This window comes from Primulina huaijiensis, chromosome 11 (assembly GCF_012295235.1).
Source record: "Primulina huaijiensis isolate GDHJ02 chromosome 11, ASM1229523v2, whole genome shotgun sequence".
Lineage (NCBI taxonomy): Eukaryota > Viridiplantae > Streptophyta > Magnoliopsida > Lamiales > Gesneriaceae > Primulina > Primulina huaijiensis.
In genome coordinates this window covers 6,859,730-6,875,964 of record NC_133316.1, presented here as the reverse complement: position 1 = coordinate 6,875,964, position 16,235 = coordinate 6,859,730, and positions in this window count along the sequence as shown.

The following is a 16,235-nucleotide window of genomic DNA, read 5'->3' as shown; positions in this document are numbered from 1 at the left end:
TTAAACAAGTATTGGCTGGGAGGTGCTGCCTTCAGTCTAGTCTAAGAGTTCAGTTAGGCAGTGGGTAAGTCCTAAGCTGGGTGGGTTTGTACAAGGTGTTGTATAAATCAAAGTCTTCTAGTGTATCCTATCCGATGAGGTAGAAGAGGTGACATAGGAGCAGTTGAAGTCTCCGAACATCCATAAACATATCATGTATTCTTTAATTGTTTAACTTTTGTTTTCAACCGATTTGATCAGTTAGAGCATCCGTCAGTTCAGTTGTCACCATAATTGAACTGATATGTGCCACAACTGATTCCCTTAATTTCAGTTATTCAGTTGCACAACATATAAAATATATCAGTGTCTCTTAACGAAGAATTAGTTCGAGTGTTTTCCGCTTGATTCTTTTTCAAACTCGATTTAATTTATCGGCGTAAACATTCTTAGAACACGAGCTATTGCAGCTCTTGCGAGCTATTGCAGCTCCTGGAGAATATTTTGTTTGAAGCACCTCAAGATGCCCAGCAAACAATCCTTCAAAATGTTGTAACCATAATTTTCAATTTATACACATTTACTCATTCGATACTAATTCTCGATCGAATAATTATACCTCAAACAAGTCTACACGCTTGAACCTACAATATAAAACCGATATATACGTCAATACAATGCAATCTAATCTACTAAAACGAATTATACCAGAACGATTAAAAACATGAAATCTGGTAGCCTATAATAAAACCAAATGCTTAATTTTTGAGTCCGAAATTTACCAAGAATCATAGCTAGATTGTACAAAGGTTGTCTCGCAGTAGTACGGCGCTTGAACGTCTCTGGGAAACTCATTGGAGAAGCTCAAATATCGGCTGAAAAATTGATGGAAACTGTAGGGAAAACATGGGATAATCTAGCTAACATACTAAGCTCCAAATCCTAACAAAATACCATGATTTACCAAGAAATTGAACTAAAAGCTCACCGGAAATCGGAGGAAGAAAAGCAAGCAAAACAGCTTGCGACAGGGCTCTGTGCAGCTCTTTTTCCCCCGATTCAAGTCCTAAACAAGTTTCTGGGATCAACGGCTACGTGCTGCAGTGGTCAGAGCTTTGGTTCTAGGAGGCACAATGACCTACGATGCGCGGAGAGAAGGTAAAGGGGACATGAGGTGAGGGTTGGGGTTTCCATAAATTGAAAGGTATAATATATGTATATGTGCATTTTTTTTTTGTGTATTGGGTTACTAAAAATAGTAACTCTTGCCCATTTAACCTGAATTTTTTATTTATTTTGCTCTCTGTGATATTTTAACTCAAAATGTATTTTATATCATTTAAATTCTCCGATATTAAAAAATACATTTGTTTAACACACTTTCTAAATTATTTGACATAAATAATTATTTTAATTAAACAATTCAATAATTATTGTTATACAAAATTACCGGGTAATTAATTTTAGAGTCTTATATTTCTCCACCCATAAAAACAAAATTCGTCCTCAAAATTTCGCTTTACACACATACATCTTACATACAAAATAATAAAACAAACCCAACTGAGAATCAAACAGATATGGATAAGATGCTCTTATCTTCTCTTCTATCTCCCAAGTTGATTCTTCTACCTCATGTACAGACCACTGAACTCGAACAAATGGTATAACTTTGTTATGGAGAAATAAATCCTTGCGAGGTATAATGCAAACATGATACTCGATATACGAAAAAGTGAGATCAAGTTCAATCTCATCAGGCTGAATCACATGAGACAGATCGAGCTCATACTTGTGCAAGAGAGAAACATGAAACACATCGTGGACGGCAGATAACAACTATGGCAAATCCAAATGATTAGCGCAAGTCCCAATACACTCAACAATCTCATAAAGGCCAATGAAACGAGGTGACAGTTACCTCTCACACAAAAACAAACAACGCCCCTATACGGGATATTTTCATAAACACGGGATCTCCAACATGAAATTCAAAAGTTCAACGATGCTTATTAGCAAAGCTCGTCTGACGATCCTGAGCATCTTTCATTCTCAGCTGAATCAAATGAACTTTTTCATGCATTTCTTGAACAATATCAGGTCCAATCAAATGCTTTCCAGAAAACTCATCCCAGCAAAAAGACGATCGACATCTTCTGTCATACAACTCCTCGAAAGGCCATACCAATATTCTTTTGAAAACTGTAATTGTAAGAAAAATATACTAATGGTAAACCATCATACCAACTCTCATTGAAATCCATAACTAGAGTTCAAAGTAAATCTTTGAGTGTCTAGAGTGTACGTGTGTCTGACTATTTGTCTGAGAATGGTACACAATATTCATCGCAAGTTGTGTACCAATTTTTTTAAAAACTAGTCCAGAAATTTGAATTGAATCGAGGATCACGATCTGAAAATATTGCAACTGGAAATCCATACAGTCTCATTATATTATCTATAAACAACTGAGTCGTATTCTTGTACAAATACACTCTCTCATATGGAATAAAACGAGCTGATTTAGACCATTTATCTACCATAACCAAAATGGCATCGAAGTAAAATGAAGTACAAGGAAAATGAGTGAAAAAGTTCATAGCCACGTGCTCCCAGTTCCACAGAGGAACTTCAAGACTATGCATGATCTCATACGCTCTTCTTTGACTTGCTGATTAATCATACAACATGATACGAACTCAACCACATCTTTTTTCATGTTCTTCCACCAAAACCAAAACCTTAGAATATGGTACATTTTCCTAACTCCAGTGTGGAGCCATTGGAATGGATTGGTATGAAAGTTATGCTCGTTTATGTGATGGCCGCAGATGGTATATTTGCAGGCTTTATCAATGGATGGCCATGGTGTAATGGTAATCCTAACATAATTATTCATTAAGTTGTGAGTTAGTTTATTAACACATTTGCTTCTTTGGTTCTATTTGAGCTGAAAGTGGAAATGAATTACAAAATATTGAACTACCTGAAAATTTAGTTTTTGCACATATGAAACCCGAGCATTTACATAGCTGACATTAGTCTACAACTCTAGGTATAATATCATTACAAAAATTAAGAGTTTTTGTTATTGTGGGCAAATTGACCATGAAATTTGCTTCATATTCGATAGTGTTTGCCATCTTAAAAGAATCTTAGTACTATTTTTAACATTTGTTTTATCAGATTAAACCCACGCCGGCCATGATTTTGTGATTAAAAACTTGTGTTTGCAGATTCATCGGATTCAGAAGCACATCTTCATTGATGTTTGGCATTCTACTGTATGTTATCTTTGCTGAGATATTGTTTTGGGGCGTTGGTGCTGGATGTTACACTGGTGGGCATGTTAGAGTAAGTATTCAGCGAGCCAACTTGTGATTTGGACTGTATTAACTTTAATATAAAAACAATCTTTATTATAATAAAATTTTACGTTTTTATCCAATTATGGTATTTATTTTACTGTATATGTAGTGCCAAAATTCTGTACACGTATAACCCATTCATTTATTTAATTATTAAATCATTTGATTAATTGATTTTTTCCATGCATGATTTATTTAAATACATTATTTTAAATTACTTATGTTATATGATGCACGTTAAAATGTTTTTCAAGTTTTATGTTTCAGGCGATTATTCGAGACGGGATTGAGGAAAAAGACCCGGTGACGATTTTGGACAATTTTAATGGGGTATTTTAATTTTAGTTAAGGATGGGGCATTTTAAATAATTTATTTAGTTTTAGCATTCTAAAAGCCTAAGTTATTTATTTGAGTGAGTTTAGAATTTTAAAACTTTTAAAGTTTAGCAAGTGTGCTTTTATTTTTAAATTAGGGACTTGGTTTGTAGTGAGGATTAACATTTTAATCAGCCTTTTTATTAGCATTTTTTAGTTAATATTTTTAATTGTGTAATTAAGCCATTTAATTCCCTAATTAAACTCAAAACTCACACACACACACACTCTTTTACACACACCTATACACGACACAACACACACATGTTTCATTCAAACTCTTATTATTTTGAGAAGAGAAAATTAGGGTTCCTAAGAACCCTAGCAGCCGCCCCACTTCCCCATTGAAATTCCAGCAAATTTCGCTGGTTTCCTTCAAAGAAAAATCGAGTCAAGTCGTCCAGGATCGACCTCGCTTCTTTCTCCGCTTTGGTATCGCCGTTTAGGTAAAGTTTATCATCATAAGGCACGTATATTCTTTCATTCCTGTATCTATCTCATCATATTCTGCGTTGTGTTGATATTTATGCGTAAAAATTCAGGCGTAATGAGTAAAAGTTTGAGCAATCATGTTTAGATCAATTTTGAAACGATTTTGGATCACAAATTTACGTTTTTGCTGTCATTTTAATTACTGTGATTTTTCGGTCATGCTTCTGAGAAACCTTTCAATACAAAAATCGTAGAAATTTTTGATACCTTCAATTTGATATAAAATTCAAAAATGTTGAATGAAAATTGAGTGAGTTATGATCGTTTTAGTGGGACTGCTCAAACTGCGTTTTTACGAAAAATATGTTATTGATGAATTCTTGAAGTTTTATTGTTGCAGGCTTCGTTGGGGATCGACGGGTGATCGCTGCTGCGTACAGGTATATTGTTAATGATGTTGGGATGGTTATTGACGTTTCGATTTGTGTCGTTAGGCACTTGGGAGAACGAGTAGTCTTAAAAACTATTTTGGTGTCAAAATTTGGGTTCACAGGTTTATTACGTTGTGTGTGGTGCGTCGTTTCTTTTGGAATGTTTGGGACGTTTTGTGGAGTCAAGTTAGTGCCATGGTGTCCTAAGATGAGTCTCGAGGCGTTGTTCATTGTTTGTGTAATCGAAGTTGGAGAAAATCAGCTTCTAAGTCGCGGGTCCAGTGCACTCGGCGCCCGAACGGTAATATAGTACCGCCCGAGCGCCACTCCTTCTGTCCGAGGGTAGCGTCCAGTATACCTGGCGCTCGAGCGGAAATATATTACCCCCCGAGCGCGGCCCCATCTGTAGGAAATGTTTGGTTTTCATTTAGTTGTAGGTTCAAATAGTGAGTTCATGTCTTTTATTGTTGGGAAATGTTCACACGTCATTTTAGAGTTTTTTTCAGGGTTTGATGTCATGGTTAGTATGATTAAACGAGGTCAAGTCCCGAGCGAATTTAGAATGTCATAAGAAATTGTCTTTCGGGTGGTGAGCACAACGAATACGTCTAAGCTATGAAATATTAAGTGCGTGAATCATGTTATTATGTGCAGCAGTGGCCTTAAAGCCAGCTCCAACGAATCCTTCAATGCCAAGTAAGTATGTTCGACGTGCAAAGAAAATATTTTCAAGTTTTTGAGGTATGCTAATTGTCTTGTGACCAAATTAAGTATGGGGTTGGAAAGAGTTAAATTATGAACGGGGACCAACCCACCCCGTTAAATTATGAACGGGTTTAGATCAGGATTGGAAAGCGTTAAAGCATGAACGGGGACCAATCCACCCGTTAAAGCATGAACGGGGATCTCATGTATGTGGCAGTTGATACGTCCCTGTCAGCCCAGTATTGTGGTTTGTCTGATCAGGCATTTATTATGTATGGGTCACTTGCTTTGAAACATGCCTCTACGCGAAAATGATGAAGTTATGTATGTTCAACTATGTTCAAGTATGCAAACATGTTTAAGAAAAGTTTTATGTTGATGGCACGTCTATGTATGTATGTACGTATGTTCAAGCTTTTGATATGCAAGTTCAAGTTTCAAGTATGTAAGCTCTATTTTGAAGTTGCATGTGGTTTTATTACGTATTATGCGTTACTTCCAGTTATACGTCACTAGACTTGATCGATGCAGGCGAGGATGTTTATGAGGAGGCTGGAGGTGGGGACCAAGGAGGAGGCTTGGACTGAGCGGGAGGCTAAACCTCAGGACCGCCATGTTTTAAGTTTTATGAAAACATTGATTTCTTATGTCAAACTTTAAATTTCAAATCTTTTGTTGCAACAACTTGATAGACGTACAGTTTTACTTCTTTTATCGAATTTTGAATGTTCACTTTTTATTTAAGAAAATCTTAAATTTTTCCGCAAATTTTAAGTAGTAAAAGTTCGGTACGTTACAGTTGGTATCAGACGGTGTTCTTGTAAAGGGTTACGCCTACTGCCAGTCGCAAGAAGCTCACGAAGTCACACCTCAAGTTTGTAAGTTTAAAGTTTTGCATTATGTATGTAGTAAGCATTGAATCATGATTTCAGCATGTCCATGTTTTTAATTCAAATTACGTGCATCTTATGCTATTAGTATCATGTTCATGCATATTGGGTTTACGTAGTGGGTAAATTGTTGGAACAGTATGCCTCCCAGACGTGTGATTAACCGCGAAGCTAGAGAGGAGAACCGAGAGGCCCGAGATGAGGAGAGGGTCACTCCTCCTCGTCCACCTCCGGATATGCAGGCGCAGATGCTTGCAGGTATGACGCAGTTCTTCGCGCAGTTTGCTGGGAACCAGGCTGCAGCGAATGCAGAGGCAAGGCCCAGACCTGAAGCGGTGTATGAGAGGTTTCAGAGGATGAATCTTAAGGAGTAAGTGATCTTTGATTTCATGGAGCTGCAGGATGCAGACCGAGTCCGTTGTACCATATTTCTTCTAGCAGGGGATGCCAGGAGTTGGTGGGATAGTGCGTCGGTGGAAGTTAATTTGCCGACTTTGTCTTGGAATGGGTTTAAGGAAATATTCTTCTCCAAGTACTTCACTGAGGAAGTACGATCTAGACTTACCAGAGAGTTCATGTCGCTGCGACAAGGAGACAGCAGTGTGGCAGACTTCGTCAGGAAGTTTGAGAGAGGGTGTTACTTTGTGCCCCTGATAGCTAATGATGCCTGGGAGAAGTTGAGGCATTTTATGGATGGATTGCGGCCGGTCTTGCGCCGTGACGTTCGAGTTGCTGGTCCTGCTACTTACTCAGTTGCCGTATCGTGAGCTTTGGCGGCAGAGCAAGATCAGAGAGATATTGAGGCTGACAGGCAGGGCAAGAGGCCTTACCAGGCACCACCGCATCAGCAGCAGTAGCATCAGAGGCCCCAGTTCAAAAAACCTTACCAGGGGCAGCAGGGGAAGAAGCCTTATCAAGGACCACCGAAAGGCAAGGGTCCTATTCAGCAGCAGAAGGCGCCTCAGAGACCTGGGAATTTTCCAGTGTGTCCTAAATGCAACCGCCAGCATCCAGGAGAGTGTTTATACGGATCAGGCAAGTGCTTTAAATGTGGAGCAAGTGACCACATGTTGAAGGAGTGCCCACAATGGAAGCAGCCAACCCAGGGCAGGGTATTCGCCATGCATGCTCAGGAGGCTAACCCAGGCACTACACTGTTGACGGGTAATTTATTTAATTCAGTACAGTATTAGATTTTTACATTGCATGCTTGTTTTGTTTTGGGATTATTAAGTTGCTAGTTGGAATTTTGGTATATTTTGTTGCATAAGATTTGTGATAGAGCTTTTGGGATATAAGTTTCTTGTCGTGCTAACGTCTCTCAGGAAATATCTTCATTAAGAGATTAGCCACGAAGGCCCTGATAGATTCGGGAGCCACTCACTCTTTCGTCTCAGAGGCATTCGCTAATCATTTAGACATCAAGTCTATCGGCCTTGATGTGAAGTATTCAGTGACAGTCCCATCAGGGGAAGAACTGTTAGCTACCAGTGTGGTCAGAGATATTGATCTAGAACTGCAGGGCCACCTGGTGTATGCCGACCTGATACTATTGTAGATGCCAGAATTCGACATTATCTTGGGAATGGACTGGCTGACAAAGAACCGATTCTTGATTGACTTTCAGAAGAGATCAGTGTTGGTCAGACCGATGGGAATGGAGCAGTTTCTATTTGAGCCAGACAGATGGAGAAGCTTCCCTCGTATGATCTCCTGCATGCAGGCACGGAGACTTATTTTTAAGGGGTGTCAGGCTTTCTTGGCTAGCATTGTTTCGGCACCTGATGCGCCCACTCCATCCATATCAGATGTGCCGGTAGTCAGAGACTTCCCAGACGTCTTTCCTGACGACGTCACAGGTCTTCCACCAGATAGAGAGGTGGAGTTTTCCATTGATCTTATGTCAGGCACAGTGCCAATCTCCAAGGCGCCGTACCGATTAGCTCCAGCTGAGATGCTAGAACTTAAACAGCAGATACATGAGCTTCTTGACAAGGAATTTATTCGCCCTAGTTTCTCTCCATGGGGCGCACCAGTGCTGTTCGTAAAGAGGAATGATGGGAGCATGAGGCTGTGTATCGATTACCGAGAGCTGAACAAGGTAACGATCAAGAACAAATACCCACTTCCAAGGATCGAGGACTTGTTCGATCAGTTGTAGGGAGCTTCAGTATTCTCTAAGATAGATCTTCGATCGGGGTATCACCAGCTGAAGGTGAAAGATGCAGATGTTCACAAGACAGCCTTCAGAACCAGATATGGGCATTACGAATTCTTAGTGATGCCATTTGGACTGACGAATGCCCCAGCAATTTTCATGGACCTCATGAACCGAGTATTCCAACATTATCTTGATAAATTCGTCATAGTGTTTATTGATGATATCCTTATTTTCTCGAAGAGCCATGAGGAGCACAGTCAACATTTGAAGACAGTTTTACAGACCTTGCAGAGTTGCAAGTTATTTGCGAAGTTCAGTAAGAGTGAGTTTTGGTTGGAGAAGGTAGCGTCTTTGGGGCATATAGTGTCTAGCAGTGGTATTGAGGTAGATCCAACTAAGGTAGCAGCCTTTAAGGAATGGGTCGAGCTGAAGAATGCTTCAGAGATCCGCAGTTTCCTAGGCCTAGCAGGCTACTACAGGAAATTTATTCAGGGATTTTCTTCGATAGCAGTGCCACTCACTTCACTGGCAAAGAAGAATGCAAAATTCGTGTGGAGTGATGAATGTTAGAAGAGCTTTGATACATTGAAACAAGCTCTTATTTCAGTGCCGGTATTAGCCATGCCAGCAGGGCAATGCGATTTTGTGTTGTACACCGATGCATCTAAGCTCGGTTTAGGCGCGGTATTGATGTAGCATGGTCGGGTTATAGCTTATGCTTCCAGACAGTTGAAAGTGCACGAGAAGAACTACCAGACTCACGATCTTACATTAGCCGCAGTAGTCTTTGCGTTGAAGATTTGGAGGCACTACTTGTATGGCGAGAAATGCCAGATATTCACAGATCACAAGAGTCTCAAATACTTCTTCAAACAGAAAGAACTGAATATGAGGCAGAGGCGATGGTTGGAGTTAGTGAAAGACTACGACTGCGAAATTAGCTACCATCCGGAAAAGGCTAACGTTGTGGCAGACGCCCTGAGTAGAAAAGTCGCAGTCATAGCACAGTTGTCAGTGCGGAGACCTCTTCAGTCCGAGATTCAGAAATTTGGTCTAGAGATTTATCGTAAGGGCAGAACTCCCAGACTATCTAATCTGACAGTCAAGTCTGATTTGCTAGACCGTATCCGTCAAGGACAGTCTTCAGATGAACAGTTACAGAAGTGAAACTGAAAGATGAAGCCAAGGGCAGTGTGCTCTACTCAGTGTCAGACGGTATTGTGAGATACAGGGGAAGAATGTGGGTGCCTAACGTAGATACGATCAGAGAAGATATCTTATCAGAGGCACATGCATCTCCGTATTAAATCCACCCAGGAGGTACCAAGATGTACAAGGACCTGCAGATCTTGTATTGGTGGCAAGGGATGAAGAGAGACATCCGCAGATTTGTGTCTGAATGCCTCACTTGTCAGCAGGTGAAGGCAGATCATCAGAGACCAGCATGATTGGTTAAGCCACTCCCCATCCCATAGTGGAAATTGGAGAATGTTACAATGGACTTTGTGGTTGGTTTGCCGAGGTCAGTCAAAGGATCGAATTCTATTTGGGTGATAGTGGATCGACTCACTAAGTCGGCACATTTCTTGCCATTGAAGACGACTTTCTCCATGACGCAGTATGCGGAGCTTTATATCAGGGAGTTCATTCGATTACATGGAAGCCCAATTACTATTGTGTCCGACAGGGACCCGATGTTTGCTTCATCCTTTTGGAAGAGTTTGCATGCAGCCATCGGGACAAAGTTGCTATTCAGTACAACTTTTCACCCACAGACAGATGGCCAGTCTGAGCAAGTGATTCAGATTTTGGAGGACTTATTGCGAGCCTGTATGATCGATTTCCAAGAGACTTGAGAATCTAAGCTACCTCTAGTGGAGTTTACATACAACAACAGTTTTCAAGCATCTATTGGTATGGCTCTCTATGAAGCATTGTATGGAAGGAAGTGCAGATCGCCGATTCATTGGGATGAAGTCGGAGAGAGAGCACAACTTGGGCCAGAGATAGTTCAGCACACTGCAGATGTGGTGGTCAAGATCCGAGATAGGACGAAAACCGCCCAGAGTGGCCAAAAGAGCTATGCTGACAAAAGGAGGAGAGATCTCGAGTTTGCCGTGGGTGATCACGTTTTTATAAAGATAGCACCTATGAAAGGTGTTATGAGATTTTGGAAAAGAGGCAAGCTGAGTCCGAGGTTTATTGGATCGTTCGAGATTCTTGACAGAGTTGGGACGCTAGCGTATCGTATTGCCCTTCCGCCGAATTTGGCCGGAGTACACAACGTGTTCCACGTCTCGATGCTAAGGAAGTAACTAGCTAATCCTTCGCATATTCTGAGCTATGAGCCGCTACAGCTTACTCCAGACCTGTCTTATGAGGAAAGACCCGTCCAAATCCTAGACAAGCAGCAGCGCAGACTCCGGAACAAAGTGACCAAGTTGGTCAAAGTCCGGTGGCTAAACCAATCCGTGGAGGAAGCCACTTGGGAGTCAGAAGTGGACATGAGGATTCGCTACCCGGAGTTGTTCGGTAAGATTTAATTTCGAGGACGAAATTTTTATAAGTGGGAGAGGAACTGTAGTGCCCAAATTCTGTACACGTATAACCCATTCATTTATTTAATTGTTAAATAATTTGATTAATTGATTTTTACCATGCATAATTTATTTAAATGCATTATTTTAAATTACTTATGTTATATGATGCACGTTAAAATGTTTTTCAAGTTTCATGTTTCAGGCGATTATTCAAGGCAGGATTGAGGAAAAGACTCGGTGACGATTTTGGGCAATTTTAATGGAGTATTTTAATTTTAGTTAAGGATGGAGCATTTTAAATAATTTATTTAGTTTTAGCATTCTAAAAGCCTAAGTTATTTATTTGAGTGAGTTTAGAATTTTAAGACTTTTAAAGTTTAGCAAGTGTGCTTTTATTTTTAAATTAGGGACTTGGTTTGTAGTGAGGATAAACATTTTAATCAGCCTTTTTATTAGAATTTTTTAGTTAATATTTTTAATTGTGTAATTAAGCCATTTAATTCCCTAATTAAACTCAAAACTCATGCACACACACACTTTTACACACACCTATACACGACATAACACACACACATGTTTCATTCAAACTCTTATTATTTTGAGAATTGAAAATTAGGGTTCCTAAGAACCCTAGCAGCCGCCCCACTTCCCCATTGAAATTCCAGCAAATTTCGCTTGTTTCCTTCAAAGAAAAATCGAGCCAAGTCGTCCCGGATCGACCTCGCTTCTTTCTCCGCTTCGGTATCGCCGTTTCGGTAAAGTTTATCATCATAAGGCACGTATATTCTTTCATTCCTATATCAATCTCGTCATATTATGCGTTGTGTTGATATTTATGCATAAAAATTCAGGTGTGACGAGTAGAAGTTTGAGCAATCATGTTTAGATCAATTTTGAAACGATTTTGGATCACAAATTTACGTTTTTGCTGTCATTTTAATTATTGTGATTTTTAGGTCGTGATTCTGAGAAAACTTTCAACACAAAAATCGTAGATATTTTTGATACCTTCGATTTGATATAAAATTCAAAAATTTTAGATGAAAATTGAATGAGTTATGACTGTTTTAGTGGGACTGCTCAAACTGCGTTTTTCCGAAAAATATGTTATTGATGAATTCTTGAAGTTTTATTGTTGCAAGCTTCGTTGGGGATCGACGGGTGATCACTGCTGTGTATAGGTATATTGTTAATGATGTTGGGATGGTTATTAACTTTTCGATTTGTGTCGTTAGGCACTTGGGAGAACGAGTAGTCGTAAAAACTATTTTGGTGTCAAAATTTGGGTTCACGGGTTTATTATGTTACGTGTGGTGCGTCGTTTCTTTGGGAATGTTTGAGACGTTTTTTGGAGTCAAGTTAGTGCCATGGTGTCCTAAGATGAGTCTCGAGGCGTTTTTCATTGTCTGTGTAATCGAAGTTGGAGAAAATCAGCTTCTAAGTCGCGGGTCCAGTGCACTCGGCGCACGAGCGGTAATATAGTACCGTCCGAGCGCCACTCCTTCTGTCCGAGGGTAGCGTCCAGTATACCTGGCGCTCGAGCGGTAATATATTACCGCCCGAGCGCGGCCCCATCTGTAGGAAATGTTTGGTTTTCACTTAGTTGTAGGTTCAAATAGTGAGTTCATGTCTTTTATTGTTGGGAAATGTTCACACGTCATTTTAGAGTTTTTTTGGGGGTTTGATGTCATGGTTAGTATGATTAAACGAGGTCAAGTCCCGAGCGAATTTAGAATGTCATAAGAAATTGTCTTTCGGGTGGTGAGCACAACAAATACGTCTAAGCTATGAAATATTAAGTGCGTGAATCATGTTAGTATGTGCAGCAGCGACCCCAAAGCGAGCTCCAACGAATCCCTCAACGCCAAGTAAGTATGTTCGACGTGCAAAAAAAATATTTTCAAGTTTTTGAGGTATGCTAATCGTCTTGTGACCAAATTATGTATGGGGTTGGAAAGCGTTAAATCATGAACGGGGACCAACCCACCCCGTTAAATTATGAACGGGTTTAGATCAGGATTGGAAAGCGTTAAAGCATGAACGGGGACCAATCCACCCGTTAAAGCATGAACGGGGATCTCATGTATGTGGCAGTGGATACGTCCCTGTCAACCCAGTACTGTGGTTTGTCTGATCAGGCATTTATTATGTATGGGTCACTTGATTTGAAACATGCCTCTACGCGAAAATGATGAAGTTATGTATGTTCAAGTATACAAGCATGTTTAAGAAAAGTTTTATGTGGATGGCACGTCTATGTATGTATGTACATATGTTCAAGCTTTTGATATGAAAGTTCAAGTTTCAAGTATGTAAGCTCTATTTTGAAGTTGCACGTGGTTTTATTACGTATTATTAGTTACTTCCAGTTATACGTGTTGAGTCTTTAGACTCACTAGACTTGATCGATGCAGGCGATGATGTTTATGAGGAGGCTGGAGGTGGGGACCAAGGAGGAGGCTTGGACTGAGCGGGAGGCTAAACCCGAGGACCGCCATGTTTTAAGTTTTATGAAAACATTGATTTCTTATGTCAAACTTTAAATTTCAAATCTTTTGTTGCAACAACTTGAGAGACGTACAGTTTTACTTCTTTTATCGAATTTTGGATGTTCACTTTTTATTTAAGAAAAATCTTAAATTTTTTCGCAAATTTTAAGTAGTAAAAGTACGGTACGTTACAGTATACTCATGCAAGCTGCATATATAGAGTCTTTGAATATATAATAGGTACGATGACGTCTGTCTCTCAACGTAAGATCGTGAAACTCATTAGAAAGTGTACCATATGTTCTGAACAGGTTTTTAGTCGAATCAGTCGCCTAAAATAAGGATAAAGGTCGCTGGAGCTTGAGACTAACATCTGTGATGTAAACGTCATGTTTCATTGGCAAGGGCATAGAAATATCTATTCATGCAAATCGGTGATCATTTGATAATTCACTGAACAACACTCCCTCGTACTATCCAAGTGGTTATCATTTATCGAACAGAATAGTTCGCAGTTATGGTTGTACACTTTTAGTCTTTAGACCCGAGAAAACGTAGAAGCTCTACGTACTAACATGCACTTTGATCTGTTTACTGTCTCCATTTAGAGTAATCAGATGACGAGGTTGTGTGTAGTTTCAATATACGTGGGAGCAAATGCATTGTTGTAACGCCCAAATTTGACGACTGTCCTCACTGTACAAATACGAGTCTTTCCAGCGTGTTTATGTCCTCACTCACACGCACCCTAGGAAACTTCCCAGGAGGTCACCCATCCCAGAATTGCCCCAAGTCAAGCACGCTTAACTTTGGAGTTTTTATGCGATGAGCTACCGAAAAGAAGATGCATCTTATTGGTATGAGTAGTACATATCAAATCTTTTAAACCCTCTTCAATTGTACAGTCCATTACATTGAACAGTTTCGGAATCCCCCTCCTTCCGACGAAAGCTCGGTTCATTCATGTTCCCTCCGCCTAGAAGCCTGTATGGAGCCGCTCATTGTCCGTGCAACCTCATGGCACCGATGATCACCTCCCGCCCTCTTCGGCCCCGGGCCTCACAATTGTAGTTTGGGATGCACCGTTTGCCTATGGATGAAGATATCATATGTAATCTAATGAGTTAATAGTGCGAGAAATATCTGGCCAGAGTATGATATGTGCATTTTGGAAATGTGTTTCCTTAGTTGCACATACCATGTCATTATTATTGTAGTGTTTACAAACTTGAGTCTAGATTCCCTCTTCGAATTCGATGATTAAACACGTTTTAGAATTGAGCGCAAAATCAACAAAAACAAACGAATACACAACACTCGAGATTTACGTGGTTCGATCAAGAATATGATCTACATCCACGGAAGGTGCTTCCACTATATTGAACCAGTATACAATGAACAATTTACAATGCAATGTAATATCTCAAATTCACTCTTTTTCTCTTTTATGTATTACATAGAAAACTCTATTGTTTTTGAATGAGAAACTTGTTGCCTCTTGTTCATTTCTTTTCGGATGATCTCAGAACTTTTTCACGTGCCTTTTTCTTGACTCCATCTGCTTATATATCTCGCTACACATGAGACAATCCACTTATTGGCTATAAGCTGTGATCAAGTGTTTGTACTGATCTTGTTCAACTACTCATCCTTATCCAACCAACTTTTAGTTGTTTTAACTGATTCTCCAACGGTCCAATGGATAGCTGACTTAGTTGCTGACATACCACAATTCTCCACCTTGTCTGCAACAAAGTTTTCCATGAACACACCTCTTTTTGCTTCTTGTTTTAAGGAAGCCTGTAGCTGGTTATATTAACCAGTTCTTTGCATTTCTCGAACTTGTTTGTCCCTATCACTTTGGTATACATATCATCCGAATTGTCATTGGTATCTATCTTCAGAATTTGAACATCTCCAAATGCAATCACTTCACGAACAAAGTGTAGCCTCACATCTATATGCTTTGTCCTCTCGTGGAAGACTTGGTGTTTTGATAGGTGTATGGCACTTTGGTTGTCACAGTACACAGTTAATGACTTTTGTTTGTAGCCTAGCTCTTCCATGAAGCCTTTCATCCATTTAGCTTCCTTGAATGCTTCAATTACTACCACATATTCAGCTTCTGTGGTTGAGAGTGCTACCACTGGCTGTAGGTTTGCTTTCCAACTCACTGTTGTGCCATTGACTGTGAAGATGTAGCCAGTTAAGGACTTCCTAGTGTCAACACTACCAACATAGTCTGAGTCCACATACCCTGCTATTAAGTTGTCAGTTTTCCTTGAATCTTTAAAGGTTATACCGGTGTCAATCGTTCCTTTAAGATACCTTAAAATCCATTTGACTGCTTTCCAGCGTTCTTCAACAGGATTTGACATAAATCTGCTCACCAAACTTACTGAGTATGCAAGGTCAGGTCTTGTACAGACCATAAGATACATTAAGCTAACTACTGCACTTGCATAAGGCGTTAGAGTAGGTGCCCGTCGAGCCAAGTGTTGGCCGAGTGTTCACAATGAAACTCTATGTATAAGCAATCTTTATTTTAATAATATTTGAAATTATTATTTTGGCACATCTTTATCTGTATACACATGCTAGTTGCATAGATAAAGCCCTTGAATATACAAATAGTAGAAAGAATATGAGATGCTCATATGATGAGTATCATGAAACTCATATTTGGAATACTGTATATTCTAAACAGTTCCTAGTCGATTCANGCTACCCTCCATAAAGGACTTTCCAAATGGTTCTCATTTATCGAGTGGAAACGTCCTAGTTTATGGTTGTACACCATTAGTCCTTATGACCCGGGACAACATTGAGACTCTATGTGCTAGCATTACACTTTGACTTGTTTAC